Source organism: Chamaea fasciata, unplaced genomic scaffold (genome assembly GCF_029207755.1).
Source record: "Chamaea fasciata isolate MVZ Bird 193981 ecotype frontalis unplaced genomic scaffold, bChaFas1.0.hap1 SCAF_3, whole genome shotgun sequence".
Taxonomy (NCBI): Eukaryota; Metazoa; Chordata; class Aves; order Passeriformes; family Sylviidae; genus Chamaea; species Chamaea fasciata.
Genome location: NW_027094088.1, coordinates 111,591,021 through 111,613,020, shown reverse-complemented (window position 1 = coordinate 111,613,020; position 22,000 = coordinate 111,591,021).

Genomic DNA, 22,000 nt, shown 5'->3' with positions numbered 1-22,000 from the left:
AGAACAGGGGGAATCTCTCCAGCTTTACCCCGTGCCATGGCTTCATCACCTAAAGCTGCACATGATCAGCTTGACCTCACGCTGCCGTGACTGACTGGGGTTTTTTCCAAAAGGAGATTATGCAGAGTTGCTCCGAGTGGGATTTCCAGCACTTTTCTCCTCTGAGACTGTCTCAATAATTAATTGTTTATTATAATTATTTGCGTTTTGGCAGCCTCCCTGGACTGTTTTACCTGTAAAACAGTCTGTGTAACTTCAAGGCATTAATGAGAATAGACTCACTTATTCCCTATAATGAGAATAGACTCACCCATGAAGGTGGCTGAGAAGTTTTTATGAAGTGTTAAGGGAGAATGCAGGGGGGGAAAGGCATTTTGGAAAATGTGTTAGGCTTGAAAAATCTCCTGCTGGGACTACTGCTCAAATTCAAGGCTGAACCCCAGTAAAGTATACAGGGTAGAGAAAGCACCAGGGTGGATAACTATTAACCCAAATTCCAGTCTTTTTAATAAATTGAAGCTGTAGGTCCCAGCTCCTCACCACGGTGGCTGTTCTGACCCTATTTCCTCCCCAGATAAAGAATTCTGTAAGGTCTTGAGCTCAAACATCCAGTGGACATGACACAGCAGCAGGAAACCCAGGGGTTCCCTTTCCTAATCCCCTCCTCCCCTACTAAACACCTCCTGCTCCTCGAGGAGAAATTTAGCTGAAGACAGGAGAAATTTGCTGACTGACAGACAGGGCCTAATCCCTTTGACTCTCAAAAACCCCTCCTTCTGTTTGGATACCATTAGCACCTGTTTCTAATCCATTATTGAAAGGTTTTACACTTAACAGTGCTGGGTCTCACTCAGAAAAACTGAGTGTGGTACAACTGGGATTATTCTGGGGAAATCACTTAGACCCTGTTCCCACAGGAATATGAGTCAGCACCTCATTTCCAGGACATGTTTAACCCCCTCCTGTGTTTTCCTCTTCTGAGCAGGGCCTCACTTTCTTCCTATGGAGTTATTTTTCATGGAGTGAAAATAACTCTCCCAGAGGTGTTCATCAAGAGGTGACTGTGCTACCCCGGAAAAGAGAACAAGCCTAGACCTCCCTGTGTCAGTTATCAGTTTCTGCTCTCTACCAAAATAATCTCCAGAGAAAATTAAATTCTCACTGTGTATATGGTGGCACATCAGAATTGTACAATTTCAGGCGGAGTGCACGTAAGGGCTGCTTTGCTTAGATGATCCTAATGGTGGGTGAGCAACTTCTAGGAGATCTAAAAGCCTGGGTGTTACCAAGACTGCCCTGATCCAGTTGAAGATGAGCCTGTTTATTGCAAGGGGTTGGACTTGATGAACTCTAAAGGTCCCTTCCAACCCAAACCATTCCATGGTTCTATTCTGTAGGAGGGGAGTCAAGAAACTTGAGAAGTGCAGCTGCAGGCAGACTCCTCTTTGCCATTGAGACTGAACCTATTTCTTTGCCAAATCTCTCCTCTTTCCTCACCAAACACACATCTTGCTTCAGCCTTGCAGGGTCACTTGAGAAAGCTCTTCATTTGCTCTGGAATTTTATGAAAATAGAAACACCTGAAAACCAAACAAGCCTGAAAACCATGTTTTGTCCTGAAATGCAGCTGTATAAATGCATTAAGCCAGTGGGTGGCTGGGCACTGAACAGGCTCCCCAGGGAATGGTCAAGGCTGCCAGAGCTCCAGGAGCATTTGGACAATGCTCTGAGGCACGGGGTGCGATTGTTGGGATGTCCTGTGTAGGGTCAGGAGTAAGAGGCCAAAAGCACAGGTCTCAAAACATCAATTGTGTGGAGGTTTGACTGGCAGAACATTACCTTGCTTTGGCCCATCACCAGTGTAAGAGGCAGCTGTGGGATGCTCCAGCACCTTTCACCTCCTGCCGGGGCCCCTCTTTAAAAGCAACCGCAGGCCCCCCACAGTGGCCTGAGCAGAACTCTCCATCAGCAACAGCTCTCCTGGGTGAGCCTGAAGGAGAGCTGGAGCTTTGCCAGGCTTGGCTGTGCTCATCTCACCTGGAGCTCAGTGTCTGCCATCTCCTCAGGGCTCCATCTCCTGGTGCTGGGAAACAAGCAGCAGACACACAGGGTGATATTCCTGCCCTGACCACGCTCTGTGCGGTGGGCTCTGTTGGATCGTAAATTTTTGTGACTTAGAGACGGGGCAACTGAGAGGTGCTTTAAAAACTTTTATTCCATTTTCAGTCTCATGTGAAGGGTGAGACAATATAGATGTTATAATTCATGCCACCACAATCAGAAGCCAAACTATTTCTTAATTACAATACATTGTAAGGATTTCTTGCCCTATCTGCTTTTGCCACACAATGCTGTTAATGCCTTAAAGCCAATCATCTGAAATTACACCGCGTGGGTGCTACTACAATGCACCTTTCATAGTTTTATTTCTCCAAAGTATCTAGTCTTATTTGCAATGCCATCCTTTGAAACTTGTTCCATTTCTCTCTCAACAATGTCTGTCCCATTCCATGGCATTTCTAAGTCAGCATTTTCTATCTTGAAGTTCGCATACAGATACATACAATGAGAGCCTTCTGTCAGGCTTCGAGAAATTCTCAACAAATCCATTTCCCACATTTCCCCCTCTCTCTTGAACGGAAAAGACTTCGTTGATGGCCTAGTTTGTCGTTCACAAATCCATTTCCCATAGGCTCTAAGATCAGGATCTCAGGTTGCTGTTGGGGGCCAGCTGAGGCTTGCTGGGCTGAGGATAAATCTCTGGCCTTGCCACAACTGCACCTGCAATGGGCACTGCAGTTTCAAGACTGCCTTTTTTCACCTTCCAAGGTGCAGCAGATGCGAGGAGCCCAGGGTGTGCTGCACAACACAAGCACAGGAGATGAGAGCCCTTCTGTCCTAATCCCCTTGGACCCAAAATTGGTCTGAGAGAGAAGTAACTGCTTTGTATGCTGAGGCATTAATGGATTAGCACTATAAGAGCATTAGGGACTTGATTAATGATGCAACCTCCACGCCCCCGCCCACCACGTCACCGGCCTTTAAAGGGCTCCATCCCCACCTGGTCCTTGTGCTTTCCAGCACTCATTTCTCATCTTGTAGAGTCACAGAATCATGGAGTGGTTTGGGTTGGATGAGATCTTAAAGTTCATCTCTTTCCAAACCCCTGCCATGGGCAGGGACACCTTCCACTATCCCAGGTTGATCCAACCCCTGTCCAGCCTGGCCTTGGACACTTCCAGGGATGAGGCATCTGCAGCTTCTCTGGGAAACCTGTGCCAAGGCCTCACCACCCTCACAGGGAAGAATTTCTTCCCAGTATTGCATCTAATCCTGCCCTCTGGCAGTTTGAAACCATTCTTCCTTGTCCTGTCACTCTGTGCTCTTGTAAAAATTCCCCGTCCATCTTTCCTGTAGGCTCCCTTCAGGTACTGCAAGGCCTCAATTAGATCACCCCTAATCTGCAGCTACACTCAAATACAGCCATGTGCCAGCTTGGGATCTCCCATTCTCCTCAGGTGATACAATTTCCCAGCAGGAATCAGCTGCCTTGGCTGATTGCTGCAGCCATAACCCAACAATTTCCACTTTGAGGCCTTGCCTTCAGTCCAAAGGGAATTTCTCCAAAGCAGAATTTCTAATGGCTCGTTTTTTTCCACAATTTCAGCTGCGTCAGCCTGAATTCACCCAACCAAGCTGTAGGTATTTACAGAGTAGATGGAGATCTTCCTTAGGGAAGATATTTCCTGGGAAAAACTCAGGCCATGCAGGGGAGGTGGAGGTGGGAGAAATGTGGAAATCTCTGTATTCTGAGAAATGATGCAACTTCCTTAAATCTTAAACTGAAGATCTGGCCTGTCATGTCAGCACATGGGGAAACCTCTCCCACTCATGCAGGAGCTGCTTGTTTGAACACTTTAACATCCAAAATACAGTGATGGAAACAATGAGTAGGAAGTTTGAAGCTCTGGTGCTCTCCTGGCTGTGCCACAGACTGGGAATGCTTTAGCAAATCCAAACCTGGGACACAAACTCTCGTTTCATCTCAGCTGATCAGCAGCCATGGTTAAACCAGAGGATGCAGGAGTTGAAGACACCTTTGGGGAATGCTGGAGCATGTCCTGTGTTCTCTGGGGTTGTCACACAAATGACCACAGGAGACTGGGAAGGGAGAGGTGGGTAATAATCTCGGAATTCAGATGAAACAGAGGTTTTGAGAGGATGGGCGATGACAATCAGCATTTGCTCGCTCCAGCATTTTCATACCTCAGTTTTTAGGATGCAATACTGATAACAGGACAGGAAGGTGACATCTCTACCAGGAAACCAATTAGTGCTTGGAGTAATTTTCTGGTCCTGACAACAATTGTAAGGGCTGGCAATGTCCACAGTATTCAACTTCCTCCAAAATGAAGTGAATGTTTCCTGCCTGGGATCAAGGATGGGCTTTGGTACCAGCTTGGGCCAGACCTGGCATTGTGGTCAAACAGTTTTTACAGAGCAGTTAACCCAGGGCTTGTCCCTGACTGTTCTTCTCAGCATCATCACTTTCCTGGATTCAGAGAGCAAGCTGGAGACTGAAGGAAAGCCAAGAACATGATGGAGAGGGTGGAGAACCTTGAGGAAAAGGAAATCTGGCGCTGGTCAGGCCCTCAAGTGCCAGAGGGGATGTGAATCAGGGCAGAAAAGCTTCCCCAGGGAAATGACACTGTGTGCAAAGTGGAGGCTCCTTCCCTACCCACCACCCAACTCTGGTCCTCTGCGAAAAACTTTCAGGGGATGAGGTTTAGAGATTTAATCACAACTGTGGGATTTGACACCTCCAGGGAAAGTGGCTTGGATGTCTCCTGGCTTTGCTGAAAAGGGGAATGCCTTAAAACTCCCTAAAATGACAATGTTACAGGATGCACCATGTGTTCTTTTGGGATTCAAAATCCACTCTTCCACCTACTTCAGTCTGCTCTTCCCAAGCACTCTCTTCTTCTTTTTTTCCCTCCCTTTCACTTTTTTTTTCACCTTCAGGAATGAACTTATTCTTTTTCCCTGGAAGTAGCCAACAGTGGGAGTTAATAAGTTTCTAACAGGGCTCCAGATCTTTGCTCTGACTTCCCAAAAGCCTCTTGCAGAGCTTGAGGACCCCTCCCAAGCACAAAAGGTGCCACTGCAACCAGATTTGGGATCTTCAGTGCTGTCCTCTACAACAGCAGTGAGGAAGATGTAAGGATCCTCAAGGATATGGAGGACTGATTTTGTGTGGTCCAACATGAGCTGTTTGCCCATTGTGTCTCACGAGGTGAGGGGAAGTGGGGAGAGCAGACAGGAAATATGTCTTCAGAGAGGTTTTACACAGAGAGTGTGGGGTGTTTAGCTCAAAATCCAGGCCACAGCAGGTGGATGCCCATGGGAGGGGGTTTGGAAGAGGATGGTCTTGAAGGCTCCTTCCAACCCAGAATCACAGAATTAACAAGGCTGGAAAAACACCTTTGAGACCATAAAGTTCCACCTGTGACCAAACACCACCTTGTCAATGAGATCAAGGCACTGAGTGCCACATCCAGTCTTTCCAGGGACAGTGACTCCACCACCTCCCAGGGCAGCCCATTCCAATGCCCAATCACCATTTCCACGAAGCAATTCCTAACATCCAACCTAAACCTCCCCTGGTGCAGCTTAAGATTGTGTCCTGCTGTCCCAACCCCAAACAACAGCCCCTTGTTGTTTCACACTGGCGGAAAAGTTCCATGGCAGACTGAGAGTGGCCCCAGGCTGGGATGAGCCCAGGAGGGAAGGGTTTGTTGGAGCTGTGGTTGCTGGGGACACCAGGAGCAGTCATGCTCTGGGTGAAGTGTCTGGGAGCACGGCCCTGCAGAACGAGTCTGGTGAGGGTTGCTGGTGTGCTCACACCGCTGTGACTGGGATGAAATCCTGCCCTCACCCTACCTACCTTCCAGTGAGCTGTGAAGACCTTCCCTGTGTTGTAACAGGGATGACAACATCCATCTGTGCCCTGCCAAGCAGGGATCTGAGTGGCAGGGAAAAACCTCCCCGTGGTGCTGGGCTGGAGGGGTCCTGCCCACGGCCCCTGCACACCTCTGAGTGCCTGTGGTTTGTACAGTAGGAGACTCTACTCAACACATATACACACTTCCCATACAGAGCTCTGTGAGGATTTGCTCCTGGGTAAAACTGGCTCTTCAACTCCAGCTTTGCACTCAGGTCTTGAGTTTTATCCAGCTCCTTTCCTTGTCCCAGCCTTTGCACCATGTCAAAAAAGAAAAATCAAATAAAACTCCTGAGACTTCAGTCCCCTGTATTGCAGTAAAAAAATATTGCTACTGATTTTACTTGTATCTTATATTGCTTTGGACTTGCAGATGTTCTTGGGCATCAGGTCTGGATGCAGCTTCTCCATCATGGTAGCATTGATCTGATCAGATTAAAGATGAAGGAGCTGCTGTGGCTTTACACCATTAAAATAAATCCAGAATTCAACCCCTCACTTGATGCTGATTATTATATTCATGTTGGGCATTACAGTCTGTCTAGCAGAGAGAAATTGGCTCTACTGGGTGGAGTCTGCAGAAGCCTGGCTGTGCCATGGCTGCAAATCCAAGGGCAGATGGATTCTTCCCAGAGAACAAGGCTTGCCTTTGCACTTTTTCTCTTCCAAACCCCGTGTCTTTATCTGCTGAGCCTCCACCCCTGTTGCTGTATGAATGTCACCACCTTGCCCAGCTCTGACCCTCCGCTGAAGAGGTCCCAGCTCTTTAATGAGAGGTGAGATGATCCTTCACAGAGCACTTTCTATTCCCTTCCAGCTGAGAATCATCGGGAATGCACTGGTAATTTTAAGGAAAGAATTAGCCTTGAAGTGTGCCTGTGCATGGATAACCTGTGACTGCTGACTTGAGTCACTGGGAACTTTAGCTGCCTCTAAGCGCAGTGTCAAATCCCTGGCAGGGGTTCAGCATGACCTTGCACCACTCTCAGGAACAAATCCCAGGTGTGGATCAGGAGTCAGCACAGGTCCACCCTGTTTTGAAGGCTGAACTTGACAGGATGGACATGTCCAAACCATGGCAGGTGGATGAAGTCCCAGAGAATGGAAAAGACGCTCTTTGATTTATAGATATTGCAATAAAGGTTTTTTATGTTGGCTCTGTTGGTTTGTGTGTTGTTGATAAGAATATCTTAGGCACAGAGAACTAGGAGTATCCTGAGGGCTTCCCCCTGCAAAAACCTCAGTTTTCTTGTGTCAATGGCTTCAGATTGTACCCACTCAGTTCTTTGAAGTATCTGCATTGTTAGGACCATTTAAAACCATCAACAGGACAGCTACAGCTGGAGCCATGTCCAGGCTCCTCACAGAATCACGGAGGAATGGGGATCAGAGGGAACCTCAGGAGGTGTCTGGTGCAAAACCCCATTCAGAGTGAGATGCAAATTCAAAGTTGCATTGCTCAAGGTCGTACTCGGCAATATTTTATCTCCAAGGATGGAGGTCACCACCCCATTTTTTATTCTCTTCACGGTGGATTTCCCCCTCCCTCAATCCCCTAACGTCTAACTGGGATTTCTGTTCTTGCTGTTAAAGTCAACTGTCTCTTTTCCTTTCACTTTGGACATTCAAGGAAAATCTAATTCTACATTCTCTATACCCTCCCATGGCTGAACGAACACAGATCCCTCAGCCTCTGCTTCTAAATCCTGCACTTTATCTCCCTAAACATGTCAGTATAAATAGATAAATAATAATTTATTTAAATAAAGAAATAAATGTTTATTTATACTGACATGTATAAATAAAGATTTTATTTATTTATTTATTTCAACAAATTAGTAAACAAATAAATATAAATAATCTGACCTTCTGTCTGACTCTCTTTAGCTTGTCAATCCCCTCCTTGTTGAAAAGTTCAAAACTGGGAAGTCTCCGACCAGGCACAGTATTCTGGATGTGTCCCACATGTACCAAATCCTCCCATAAAAAAAGAGAAAAGTCCTCTACGACATGCTGATGTTGTTCTGCTACACCCCATTGCACTCCAGAAGGTGTAATAGGGATTGTCCTCCTCTTGGACTCTTTCATATCCATCTTCTTGGTATTTTGCATTTTTTTCTTATTTGAATTGATGCATCTAAGGTAGGAATCAGATCCAAGCTAGGAGAAAGGTGAGTATAATCCCTTTTCCCTTTGTGCCTCCATGGAAAATGAGAATAGAGCAAGTGATGAGAGGAACATCAATCAATTAAAAAGATTTCTGCAAAACAGTTGGGTGAGAAAATGTCTCCTGCACTGGATGGAGAGAAAAGAGGGAATCGTGCTACAGCACCATGGAAATTAGCACAATTTTCTGGTTTTTTTCCCACCTTACCCATGTTTGGGAGGCGGTCCATGTCCATGGCATGGCTAAAGAGAGAGAACAGGGGGTTGTGCTGATGCTGGGTTAAACCTCTGGGCTTTTAGGGTCCCTCTGAAATAAAATTAAGATGCCACCTATTTATTACTTGACACAGAGTTGGTTTCTCTCTCTGAAAAAAATGCTGGGACCTTCTAAGTCTTGAGGATCACGCCGGAGGTGCAGAGCAGAGCTGAAGGGAAGATCGCAGCCTGTCCTGGATCAGACCCTGCTCAGGAAAGCCAGATGAGATATTTTGATGCTTACAAAGCTGTTTAATCATAAGATAACACACGCAGCCTGTTCACACAAATTAGTGTGGGTCCCGTTTGCATAATGTTGATTCCAGAGACAAATTAATCCCACAGACAACTTGTTGCTGCTGCAGATTTTATCCATTCAGCACATTCGATACGAGATCAGCTCTCAGGCTGAGGAAATTGTCACAGGGTGAATTCTGAGAGGGAGGAAAGCGGAAAAGGGAAAAGCAGCTGGATTTCACTGTGGTAATTGCTCCTGGATTGCTGGGTTTGGGTGGAATTTATCCCAGGCTTGATAACTTGAAGGGGATCTTTGCTTCTTGTTGATGTTCCTAATCAGAAGATGCTTCATAATCATTCATCCTTTATTTATTTTGCAAATAACACAAATTCAGTCATGAACCAAACATCCCACCCCCAACCCTCCTCCCTGTGCTTCTTGCCCCACTGATTTCCCAATCCTTATAAAAAAGTAAAAAAGTGCCCATTCAGTACTTTCCCAGCACTACACAGGATCAGGGCACCAATTCTCAAGGATTCCCTTTGAAATAAAAATCTATTCAGGACATCCACTGCTTCTTCCACAAATTAATTAAATTTTAATTAAACGTCACTAAGAAATTACATCTCCCTTTGTGGCCAGCTGGGTCAGGAAGGGCCATGGGGCATTCTGACAGAGCTGCAGCTTTTCTCAGCTTTCCAAGGGGAGGGATCTATGCTGATTCATTCATAATCAGCCCACTGAATAATGCATGAGATGCTAATGACAGTCCAAAGTCCTGCAGAGGAGCCAAGATGTACTTCCACAACTCCTTTCTTTTTGGGAGGAGGTGGGGAGATGGCAATTAAAAAAAAAATAATTTCAGTGTAAGAAACAAGGATGGAAAGCAAAACCTTGAGGACTTTTTGAGCTTGTGACTCAAGAGGTGCATTTTTTAGGGGAGGTAATTTCAGAAACTGCCTTCTGTGTGCTCACTCTGGTATTGCCCTTCCTCTCCCGTAACAGAAGTATTAATACTTGAAAATAAATCCTGAGGCAGCTCTCGCTCTCACACATCCCCACAAACACAGGGACCAGTGGAGGGGGCAATGGGGGATGTGGGGTCCTGGGAGAGAAGCTCTGGGGGGTCAGGAGCAATGAAAATTGGGAGTTGGAGGGCTCTGACAGGACTTGCTTGGACATTCTCTCCACCAGCCTGAAAACTGTCCCTGTTCAGAAGGGTTTTTTAAGAGAAATCCTGAGGTAAATGGCTGTAACCACAGTTCATGGCTTTGATTACATGGGAATTTTAAGCCACCCTAAATTACTTCATATTTAGAGAGCACAAAAGGCTCTTCCTGCTTTGCTCCAGTGAAGGAAATCTCCAGTGAGAGGCTGGAAGAGCAAAGTCAGCTGGAGCACAAGAAGCTCAAAGCTTCCAGCAGCCAACATTTAGATGAACTTGGATGAAAAAGGAAATGAGTGAGAAGTAGAAACACAACATTTCTGGTTCATTCCTGACCTATGATGTCTTCCTGCAAAGAAAAGGCAGGATGATCAGTCTCTGGGGTGAGGCTCATTTAACCGTGTCCAGTCCTGGGTTCATCCGCACAGGAGAGACATGAACCGGTTGGAGTGAGTCCAGGGGAAACCATGGAGCTGCTCCAAGAGCTGGAGCCCCTCTGCTCTGGAGCCAGGCTGGGAAAACTGTGTGTGTTCACCTGGAGAAGAAAAGGATCCAGGGAGAGCTCAGAGCCTCTTCCAGAGTCTAAATGGGCTCCAGGAGAGCTGGAAAGGGACTTGGGACAAGGGTTGGAGGGACAGGACACAGGGAATGGCTTCAAACTGCCAGAAGGCAGGGATAGATGGGATATTGGGAAGAAAGGAGGTTTCGATTGGATATTAGGAGAAATGTGCTCCCTGAAATGGTTGTCAAGCCCTGGCAAAGGCTGCGAGGCTCTTTATGTGTTGTTGGGATTCATTGAAGTGCAGGAAACACCCTGGAGCTGGAGAAATCCAAGCCCTTGCTTCTCTTTACATCTTCTGGAGAATAAAATTAAAGGATGGAGTAAGAACAATGGTTGTTTTTTCAAAAAGACAAGTTGTCTTCTTTAAAAATAGCTGTATAAAATACCCTGACCATGTCTGGAGGTTGTCAGTCCTCCTCTTGGACTAGAGGCAAATTAAATTAGCTGAGACCTGGAATTTTTGGTTATTCATCTTCCAGCAAACCAGGAAGTCCCAAGGCACCAGTGCTGGAGCCCTGCCGTCCCTTCTGATAGAGAGCAAAGGGATTGAAAAGTTTTTTTCTCTCGGAAAACCACCAGAGACCCAGTGTATTCCTGTGCAGATTTTGGGAGTTTGTAATTCCTAGGGTGATTCCCAACAGGTAATATAAGTGTACCATCCTACACTTAATTTAATAATTTAATAATTTGGGTGGGATAAACAGCACCCCACATTTTATTCTGTCATCATAGAATCCACAGAATCCTTAAGGTTGGAAAATACCTTGAAGATTGTGATCAGAAGACAGGTGCTGAGGCTTATCCTGCCATTTTCACTACAAGGGAATTAATCAGAAGCAGGGGGTGGCTCTCCAGTCTGCAGTTCCCCAGAAATAATATTGCTCCTTGTCTGCTGGGAGATGTGTTCAAAGCTGCAGGATTTGGGGACTCCAGCCCAGCAAGTTTTTTCCCTGTATAAATGCACAAAGGATGCAGACTCCACTTTTACTCATGAATCCTGTAATTGCAAAAGGTTGTAGAGTGGTAGCCAGGCACTTTGCACAACAATAACCTGTTCCTCTTCATCCCACAGGATCTCTGAAAGATTTTTCATGCCTAGGCAGGATGAGGCGTACCCAGTCAATTCCTGGTCTCACCCCCTAACCCCATTCCCGGGACATGACTCATTTTTGGACATCCAGCCCAAAGAAAGTCCAGGAATGAGCCTCCAAGTGAAATCAGTGGGCATCAGGCTCCTCCAGCCTCCTGTAATTAAGCTGTCTAAGATATTCCCCACCAAAAAGGCATCGAGGGAATGCTGGGCTTAATCACCACATCAGTTTATCCAACACTTCCCCAGCGGGCTGGGCTGGGCTTTTGCCAGGTTTTTGCCATGGATTTTCCTTCCTAGACAAATATTTCCATGCTAACGGCCTCATCTCCCAAGGCTCAGCCTATTCCTACAGACACCTCTCCCCCAAGACACCGAGCTCTCTCCAACTCGTTCGTGTCACCTTGGAGGGAAGCAACAACAGCGTGCACTCACTTTAGGATCTTGCAGGGAATAATTCATGTTCCCAGGTCCCTTAAGAGAAGAATTATCATCCCAGTACTGCTGACAGGTTAGACAAAGCTCACGGGGGTTAAGGGACCTGGCAGAGGATGTGGAATGATTCGGTGGCGGGAGCAAAATCATGTAAATGCAGAGATCTGGTTCCATTCCTAATTATTCTCTTCCATTAACATAATGCAGACTGCAGAGTTAGGAAGCAGATTCCTGTTTTCCCTTCAGCTTCCAAACGTGTTTTTTATGAAAATTCCCTAATTCTATAAATGTCTTTATCCAGTTTGACTAAAGGGATAGGAGAAATCAGAAACAAAAAACTGAAAAATCCCAACTGTTCTCTCAGCTGAGGTTCTCATCTTTCTTCCTTCAACTAAAAAAAAAAAATGCCTTTCAGAAAAAGAAAAAAATCTTATTAAAATCTTCTCTTTTCTTAGAGGGAAAAAAGCCTTCTCTATTTCAGTTTTATCTTTGTTTAATTGAGAATAGTAATTATCAATTTTATTGAAAAATGTCTTATTTTTACTCACAGCTATACATCTGAATAGTTAATATTAGAATAGAAAGGGTTTAAATTACAGAATCCCTGGGCTACATGGGATCTCTGAAGATCATCCACTCTGACCCCTAAAACTAATTAGGTCTTCAACTGGTAGAATCTGGTGATGAGGATGAAGCTTAACTTGACCAAGAAACTGGTAAGTGCAGCTAATGGAAAGGAAAAAGTAGAGAATATGAAAAAAAAGTCTGTTTTTTATCGATGTTTTGGGGGAGTTTGGATATTGCTACGAAAAACATTAAAAAAATGTACATCTTGTAATTTTAGAAAATCAAACAATCTCACTCTGGTCCCTCATCACTTCTACTTTTCTCCTCTATGAGAAAAACCTGAAAATTTGCATAAAATGCACTTTATTTTTAAGTGCGCTTAAGGAAAACAAAGCTAAACTCTAAGTTTTCTTTAAGTTAACTGGGCTATTTCTTTTTTTTCCTTAGAAGGATGTTTTCTGCAAGGAAATCATCAATGGAAAATGTTTGACCAGCTGTGCCCTTATCTGCAGATCTGGAAGCACAGGCAATACATGGAAATCCCCACCTCACTCAAAGTTTCAAGGGGATGACTGGTTTTTTGTGCTCGTGCCTCTTTCGATGTGAATAAGCGCTCCAGTATTCCCTTTTGTTTGCCATCCATCCACTCCAGCCCAAGGGAAAACACAGGGAAAATTCACCTTGTGCAGGATCCCGGCGCCGGGACCCATGGAGTGTGTGCAGGGTCAGTTTTGTGCAGTCCCCCCAGCAAGGCCTCGGTTTTGGCTCCTTACGGAGTCTTCGGGGAATTTGAATCTGGAGATCAACTTGCAGCTTGCAGGAAATGACAGAGACAAACCTGGATGTGCCTCGATGTGGACTGGACGTGGCTCATTTGCGCTCCTGGCTTGGGTTGGAGTCTGCTAGAGGGAGCCCGAAGATGATCCCAGCCGTGGGTCAGGACTCTGCACGGCCCAAGGACCATTCCTGGGAGTTGTTCAGATGCAACCACCTTGCTCTGAAGAGAGTTTTGACCAGAGCAGGCCAACTGGTCGTCAAGGCAAGAGGACGGGCACAGGTTCATGTGAGAGGTTGTGGCTGCTCCTGGATCCCTGGAAGTATCCAAGGCCAGGTTGGAAAGGGCTTGGAGCCACCTGCTCCAGCTGGAAGGTGTCCCTGCCCATGGCAGGGGGTGAAACTAGATGGTCTTTAAGGTCCCTTCTAACCCTCATCCCTCTGATTCTAAGACTTGCCATTGATAAAAAGAGATCTAGATTTGTTTGCCATCCATTACAAATTTGGAATTGCATTGCCCCTCTGTTTTTTCACTAAGCTTTGATTGTGGGAACTGATCTGAGAGTGAATTCTAATTCCTGACCACTCTATCCCCTGTCCATATCTTACAAAGGGACTGTAGTGCAAAATCTTCCTGGTTTTCCAGGAGAACAGCAGGGAAAGTTTAAATTGTTCAGCCTGGAGAGAAGAAGGCCCTGGAGAACCTTCTTCTACGAGAGCAGCACTCAGCAGGAGTGACAGGAGCAGAGTCTGTTCAGTTTGTCTTTTCTTTCTAGTCTGAACTGGATTTCCTCTTCTGGATTTCCACCCCTGGCCTGCATTTCCACTTCTGGCTTTGTTTCATACCCCAGCCATGAAGTGTTGGTAACATTTTGGGGAAAAAAAAGACACCCCAAAATCCCAGACACACACACACACACACTAACACACACACACATAGAGACTTGCTTGGGCTTGCACTGCAGGTTCTCCGCCCGGGAGCAAATCACTTGGGAAATTTAATTAAAGTTTAATGAGGCACTTTGATTGCTGGGCCGTATGCCTGCTGGAATTAATGTACAATGAAGGGGTGTCTCGTCACGCAGCTGGCAAGAGCTGGCAATAGCTGGCAAGTTCAAGTAGAGCAGAGCGTGTCATCCTAAATCACCTTTTGAACCCAGGAAGGCAGCAGGGAAGGGCAACCAGGAAGGTCTGATGGGTCATTTAGTGCAGCAGGTCCTTTACAGGGGAGTCCCATACCTTGGAGTAATTCCCTTGGAGTGGCTTTTGGGACTTTTCAGGAGGTTGGAGGTGGGATGCAGGCAGGGTGGTCCAGAGGAGTCTGGGTTGTGGGTTTCCTTCTCTTCTTTCCCTTGAGTAAAAGAAGGGAAGAGAAGCCTGGAGGAATTGGATTCCTCCAATTAGAGGACTGGAGGGAGCTCTGGCCTGGGAGATCCTGGGAAAGTTGGGACCTCAGTGGATCCTCTATGGGGCTGGGGTGCTGAGATACCCAACCTGTTTGTTGCTAGAGAAGATGTGGATTTTGTTTCAAGTGAAGGGCCTTCAGGCCACCAGGAAAAGGCATTTTGGAATGCCATGCTGGTTTGGAGGGGGACAGTCAACCCCAGAAGAATTCCACCTCATTCTGCCTCCAAGCCAGGCCTCCATCTAGGAAAAGATTTGTCACATGGGATCTCCAGAGGTCCCTTAGAACCTCAGCATTTCTGTGACAATCGCAGAATCATAGAATATTCTGAGTTCAAAGGGACCAACAAGGATCACCAAGCCCAACTTTTGAGTGAATTTCCCACAAAGGGATCACACCCACAACCATGGTGCATTATTGGCACCATGTTCCAACCAATTAAGATGAAAACTGTATCAGGATGGATTTAACCTCCAAACCAGAGTGGAGACAGCTGGGCACGCCTGGGAGTTAAATCCCACCTTTAATCACTGATCAGGCTTGCCCAATGCAGTCACTGGGAAGGGACTTGGCAGGCCTTGTTAAAACTGAAATATTGAGTGGATGCACCAAATCTGCCTGAGCTGAGAGTGGTCCAAGGTGGGAGAAAAGTTCACTGTGATCCTGTAACCAAGAGATCAGTGACTTCCAGTGCACTGTCACATCCTGGGAACTCCTGCAACTCCAGCTCTCCTGCTGCACCTGGCACCTGGAAGGAGCAGGGAGGTTGCACCAACACGCTCCAGCCTGGCCTTTCCTAATCCTGGAGCACATGGTTCTGCAACTGCAACACATCTTCGATCTTCCTGGGCATGGGGGATGGAGGCGGGAATGTTTTCTAAGGTGATAAAAGCCCAGCAGCCAGATCCATGCTCTGGAAGAACCCATCAAGGAATAGGAGCAGGGTCAGAGGCTTCCCAATGACCTTGCAATTGTTTGGGGTGATTTTGGTCCAGATCCAGTGGCAGGGAGGCAACAACTCCCCCAGATAAGGTTCAAGGTGAGCAAAGGCCAGGGATCATTCCCAGGACACTGTTTGGGTGCTATTGTACTCTTCTGGGAGGCTGAGAGGATGGACCAGTTGTGTTCAGAGCTGATCCCTTCATTTTCCTGCATAGGTGCATCCATGAGGCTCATTGGAGCCTCTGGAACCACCAGGCCACCAAGGCACAGGCAGAGGCTGTCACGTCTCTCAGACCAGCACCAAAGAGGATGAGAACCATGGAATCCTGGAATCATAAATAAGATCCTGATTCGGAAGGGACACAACAAGGATCAAGTCCAACTCCTGGCTCTGCACAGACACAACAACAATCCCACCCTGTGCATCCCTGAGAGCGTTGTCCAAACACTCCTGGAGCTCTGGCAACATCGGGGCCGTGCCCATTCCCTGGGGAGCTGTTCCAGTGCTCAAACACCCTCTGGGGAAGAACCTTTTCCTGATATCCACCCTAAAATAACACGTGAGACATGGACTCTGCTGAGAGTTTCAGCAGACTGTGCTGAGAGCTGTGGAAAAGGAGACCAAGGGATGCTGCTTTCTCTAAGCCACATGTCCCCTGTGTGTACACACACACACACACGCACACCCCCCCCTCCCCCCAAATATGTATAAAATCATAAAATCACAGAATACAAGAATGGCTTGGGTTGGAAGAGACCTTAAAACTCATCTCATTCCAACCCCTGCCATGGGCAGGGATGCCTTCCACTAGATCAGGTTTCTTCCTTATATTTAATCTAAACCTACCCTCTTTTAGTTTAAAGCAATTGCACTTTATCCTATCATGACTGGCCTCGCTAAAAAGTTTGAACTCATTTTTCCTATTTATATATTTGTATATGTATATATATATATATATATATGTATATGTATATGTATATGTATATGTATATGTATATGTATATGTATATGTATATAAGTATCCCTTATACATATATATATACACGCACGTGTCATATCACCTGTATGTGTATATTTTTACATTTTTAGATATCTATCAATTAATTATTTATATGTATTTATATTTTATATATTTTTATTTTTATATTTATATATGTATATAAAAATATAAAATATTCTCCAGTGAATGAGAGGGATAGAGTTGGGAGTACCCATCTTTTATATATATATAAATACATACATTTATATATATGTATATATGTGTGTGTATATATTTTTTTAATTTTTTATCTACAGTAAATAAGAGGGGGAGAGTTGGAAACATCCGAGTGGTGTCAATCACACCCATGTGAAGCTCTAGGCAAGAAGTCTGGTCCTGAGAGGAGAAAATCAAGTAGCTGGACCCAGGTCAAGGGTGCTGAGGAGCCTCTTTTAAACTCAGGTTTTTGGCATCCTCCCTGAATTTTGGCCGCGGCCCAAACGGGCAGTGTGGAGGCTCTTCTCTCAGCAGGGAAGCAAATCCAGCCTTTCCCACTCTAACTTTATAAAAAAAAAAAACAAACAACCCACAAGCCTTGTTTCGTTTACCAAAACAAATAAAACGGGGTGATGGTGGTGGTGGTGGTGGAGGATTTTTGGTGCCCCAGTCAGCCGGGGGTCGGTGGGACCTGGCATCCCTTGATACCCGATCCCGCTCCCTGGGATGCCGGGAGGAGCAGCGGGATCGTGACTCAGCCCCACATGAGCCGGTTTCCTTCCTGCACCGCCAAGCCTGGGCTTCTGATGTTTTGTTTGCCGTGGAGCTCTGGGGGCCAAGTGGGAGCTCCTGGAAATCAAAGGGAAAGAACAACATCTCGGGCTGGCTGAGGCGGGGTGCGGTGTCCTGGCTGGATGGGACACCGGGGAATTCCGGGTGCTGATGGAAGAGGGGTGGGAGACACTGGAGGAGGGCACGGGTCAGGGCTCCAGCACCAGGCTTCTTATCCCAAAATTCTCCCTGAATGCAGCAGTGCTCTCTGGATGCCCTTCGGCTGTCGGTGAGAGCCCTCATGGGCTCCTCAATCTGAAAGGAGGAAGAACAGGGCTTTTCCCTCTCTCCTTTATTCTCAGGTTGTCCTCCAGTCCTCTCTCAGACCCACTGGGTGGGGAATGGGACCTCCAGCAGCCCCTTTTGGATTGAGATGGGAGTGGGAGGCAGCTCAGCTCTCGTTAATCACCCTGGACAGGAGATTGCCAGATTTTGTCTAATTTCAAATTTCTCCCTATTGATGCCAAAGACAAAACTGTCCATGAAAAGCTGTTCAATGACTGGACCCATCCAAACCAGGTAACCACATCCAGACCCTCACCAGGAATGTCCTCACTGCCTCTGTCCTGGGCCTGGGGCAGGATTTGAGGCCTGGGCATGGCTGTGCTGGGATCTAGGGTAATTCCGGTGGGAATGGTAACGTTTGAGGGCTGGGGCTCTTCCCTGTCCTAATTTCTTGAGCAGTCTAAGTCTAGTGCAGGTCTCTCCGTGTTCCTTCCATCATCCAGAGGTGGCCCTGGACATGTTCCAGCCTTCACGCAGTGCACAGGTTCTGGCTTGAGCCGTGGGGATGCTCCAGAAGTGTGTCCACAGGAGACCACAGCTACAATCCGAAGAGTAGGCTCTGACCAGAACTGGATTCTACGTATCCATTACAAAAAATATGGGGGAAATCCATATTTCTCTCATTCCCTCCATATCCACTTGCACAACTTCCCCCCCCCTCCCCAGCCAGCCAGGCCGCCAGACCCAACTCTGCCACTGTCCTCCCTCTGCCAGCACCTCTGATTCCCTGGATGACCGAGGTGGGCAGGATGACCCTGACCTCCAGCCCTGGGGGCTGGCCTTGGCGCTGGCCTTGCAGGGGCTCTCCTGAAGGATGAGGAGAAATCCTAACGGGGGGCTGGATCTGCTCCAGGCGGCCACCAGAGGTGACAGGCTGGGTTTGGCTGAGGTGACCCCAGACTGATGCTGAGCCTGATCCCACAGTGCTGAGCCTGCCCTCTCCACCCTCAGGCTCTTCTCCCCAAATCCATCCCGCCTTTGCCTGGGCATATTCCCACACAGCCCCAGCAAGCAGGGAAGAGACCCCAGCCTGCCCACAGCCCTCCTCATCCCATTCCCAGCATTTATCCTGCCGCACGTAGCCCTGGGGGAGCCAGAGGATTGTACACACAGAGGGAGAAGTTATTTTTCCTTGACATAAACATCCAAGCCTTTCCTCAGCCCCTTCTCTTGAAACGTGGAGGTAGGACCTGGACTCATAACATCCGGCAGGAGGGGTTGGCCTTATCTGCCAGGAAACACTCAGCTCCGGATACATCCTCCCCTGCTCCCGGCACCCCAAGCAGCTCCCATTGCCAGTGCAGAGCAGGAAACCACTCAGCAGCTTGTCTCATTCCCTCCTCTGGAGAGACGGGAGGGAGAGCCTGATCCTGCCCTCCCCGCCGTGGGGTGCAGCGGGGTTTGGAGCCAGGGTGGGGTAGGGGGGAAAAAAAGGGATGGAGAGGGAAGGAGAGCTAAAACGGGGCAAAATGGGATTTAGGATTTAGAGATTTGGGGGACTTGGCTGTGTTGAGGGTTTCTCTAGGCTCTGTCATTGATTTGCAGGGTGAGCTCAGTCCAGTCACCTCACCCCTTTCTCTGCCTCTACTCCCCTCACCTGGTTCTGCTTTGAAAAATCAGGGAAAATTGTTGTCTTTCAGCTGATTTTGTAGCAGAATCCAGATCTTCCATATGGGGCAGGGACCCCTTGTGCTAAAGGCAGCACAAGCATTTAGTCCTGTTCAGATTCTGGGGAAGGGACAGGTCATGTTCCAGCACTGGTTGGAAAAAGAGTGGGAGGGAAGGAAGAATTATCTCTGTTCTACAGACAGGGAAACTGAGGCATGGAACATCCACGTGGCTGTTTGTCACCAGGGCCCGCCCCTGCCCAGTGGCACTGGGACAAGCAGAGAGGGGACGGAGAGGAGCCACCACCTGCTCAAGGGATTCAAAGGAAACCGCCCAGGGCATGACACACATGGCAGCTCCTGGCCAGCCCAAATTCCAGCTGTCCGGGAAGGGGGAAGGTGACCTCATCCCTGTTCCCAATGCCTGGCACCATGACCTGCACAGCCACGGGGCCAAGGAGTGGCCAAGGACACCGAGGACAGAGGGCTCACACCCAGTCACCTTGTGGCAAGGAGATACCCCTGTGCTGGCCCAAGCTGACACCCCAAATGTGGTGTGAGACTGTTTTAATCCTTCCTGCAGCCCTGATTTGATTTTCCTGCTGGTTCCCAGGCTGGGGACAGCAGGCCACAAACCACAAGACTCCTCAGCATGCACAGAGACAGCCATGGGCTCCCGGATTTGGGATGGGGAGGGAGGAGAAACATACTCAGGACTGATGCAGAATGAGTCCTGCTTGGGGTGGAGACCCCCCAACATCCATAAACAGCGATGGCCAGCAGTCTTTCACATGGATATCCACTTTCCAAGCAAAACCACTCCTTCCCACCTCTGCCAGCCACTTACTTTCTATCTGCTCCCTGCAGCAATGCCCTGCATCCCCAAAAAATTGCTGTGGGTGGAGGGGATTGACCCACAGCATCTCATTCTCCGTCCCCCCAGAGAAGGGGTGGATGGTTCTGCTCCTGAATTTCATCTGGGCTGCAGTGTCCTGGAGGTGGGAGCCGGCTGCTCCCAGCGCTGGGCGTGTGCCCGGATCCGGCCGTGGCTCCCAGGGAGCCGCACCTCGCCTTGGCTGCAGCTCCCAACGCCCTCGGGGGGCCCCGACTCCCGGTTGGGGCCTGTAGCTGTTCCTGGCGTGCAGAGAGCACAGGGACAAGCTCCCACCTCTCCTCACGTGGCTCCCGGGTTGAGCAAGTGGGGACAGGCTTGGCTGGCGGGGATCTCCGTTCATCCCGGCACTACGGGCTCCTTGGGGATGGGGTGAGTGGAGAAACCCCTTTTCCTGGGGAAATCAGACTCTGGGAGCTCTTGGAGAGGGGTTTGTTTGCACCAGCCCTGCATGGGATGAAACCAAGTAGGGAAAAGCCTATTATAGGGTGGTGCAGTTGATCCCATCATTGCTCAGGGCATGGAAATAAGGAGCAGTAGGAGCAGCCAATGACATGGAGAAAGGATCCTATAAGGTAGGAATGTGACATCCCAGATCAGGCTGGTGGCAATACCCAGAGCTGAATTTCTGGGAGTGGGCCGGGACAGCTGAGCCTTCTCCCCAAGGCAGTTCTGCTGCTCTCAGCTGCCTCTTGGGGCTGGGGCACCACAGGGATTGCAGGGAGAGATGGAGAAGGGAAAAGCAGGACTTCTCCAGCCCCACTCCTGCTCCTGGCACAGTCCCATGTGAGTCACCGCTGCTGGGCAGAGAGGCCAAACAAGATCCTGGCACCTCCCTCCCTCCAGCCCCAAAATCCTCTTGGAAGAGTCACGTTTGGGCTGAGGCATCCCAGTCAGGGAGCCACCACAGCACCTGGGGATAGGAGGACACCCAAAGGTTCCTGTCCCCCTAAAAATGAGAGGCCAAAGGTGAGTTGGGATGCCTGAGAGCTGGAAAAAGGAAGAGGCAGGATGGGAGAGCTGAATCCAGGGGATACAAGTGAGGGGATGGAAGAGCACAGGACAGCAGCATGTTGGTGCTTCCCCAAATACTCATACAGTCTCCCCTTTCTGGGACCATGGGCTCCATGGATCAGAGATGTCATTTATGGGAGACAAGCCACCCTGAGGGACAGGACTGGGTTGGGTGACCTCTGAAGACCCCTCCCAGCCACCACACAGAGGTGGCATCACAAAGTGCATTAGGAAACATGCTCCTCCACTTTTTGGGGCCAAGCAGGAGGACCCAGCCTGGGAGAACACTGCTTTAGGATGTGTTGACCCTGCCTTGGATCTCCAGAGGTCCCTTCCAGCCCTAACAACTCTAGGATTGTCTGTGCATGGTTTGACCTCAAGGACAGCAGGGTCACAGCCTGATTTAATGTCTGGCAAGAGCAGGCTGTGATGCTATCCAACAACATGGATTAAGAGTTTCTCTTTGCTGGCCAGGCCTGAAAACCATCACTCAACATCACCTTCACGTGGCTCCCCAAATTTGACCCCCACACATTTCTGAGGCCTCATTGCCTCAATCTGCACCTGGAACAAGGACCTGATTCAGGGTATGGAGCATCTTAAAAGGTGAATCAGCCCAAACTGTGAAAGAAAAGAGAGCCTTAAATGTGACTAAAACTCACGCTCCAGGCACTGGCACTGGCTCCATAAATTGCCAACATCATCTCTTCTCACCAAGACACTAAAGGCAAAGCTCTTGACTTCAGTGTAATATGGAAACAGGATTACAAAGATCATATCCGAGAGATGGCAAA